The sequence below is a fragment of the Austrofundulus limnaeus genome, unplaced genomic scaffold (assembly GCF_001266775.1).
Source record: "Austrofundulus limnaeus strain Quisiro unplaced genomic scaffold, Austrofundulus_limnaeus-1.0 Scaffold38, whole genome shotgun sequence".
Lineage (NCBI taxonomy): Eukaryota > Metazoa > Chordata > Actinopteri > Cyprinodontiformes > Rivulidae > Austrofundulus > Austrofundulus limnaeus.
In genome coordinates, this window is record NW_013952440.1 from 1 (window position 1) to 656 (window position 656).

A 656-nucleotide genomic window follows, 5' to 3' on the forward strand; every position below is an offset into this window, starting at 1 on the left:
ATCCTGGGACATCCTCTGCAGGGAGACTGCTTTGATTCCTCAGCCAAATGAGGAGGAGCCTTCGAATTGGGACAGCACTGTGCGGGGCAGTGAAGTTTGCAGCCGACAATGAGGCTGCAGCACATGAATTAGGTCGTCGTGGCAATTCTCTGTTCACATTCAGACATTCCCCTTCCTCATCACTTCCTGTCACTTCACATGTGAATATTTCAGCAACTGTTCATCTCAGTGGCATGAAATAAAAACTAAAATATGCTATGAGTGTTATCCTCCCAAAAAATGCACTATTTATAACGAAAATTTTACATCATAGGCACTTTAAAGTTACATTCTTGTTGAAATTCATTCAACTAAAAATAGAGTTGGCTAAATAGAACAAACATGAATTAGGTTTTATATCATTCTGAAAGTGTTTTTCATCAGATTTCATCCTGACGGTCTGCAGCTGGTGTTCCCTCAGTTCACAGGAAGTTATTCAGTTGCTGTTTGCTGTCGGTATTTGAGTCAGAGTCTCCTGAAACCCGATCAGCCTGTTGCTGTAATCAAATACTGTACGTCTGCAGCAGCAAGAAGCACTGAGTGATGTGCTCAGCTGGAGCGGGAATGTTTCCATGAGACCAGAGGAGGCCCAAGATCAGACAGTAACGGTGACAAGA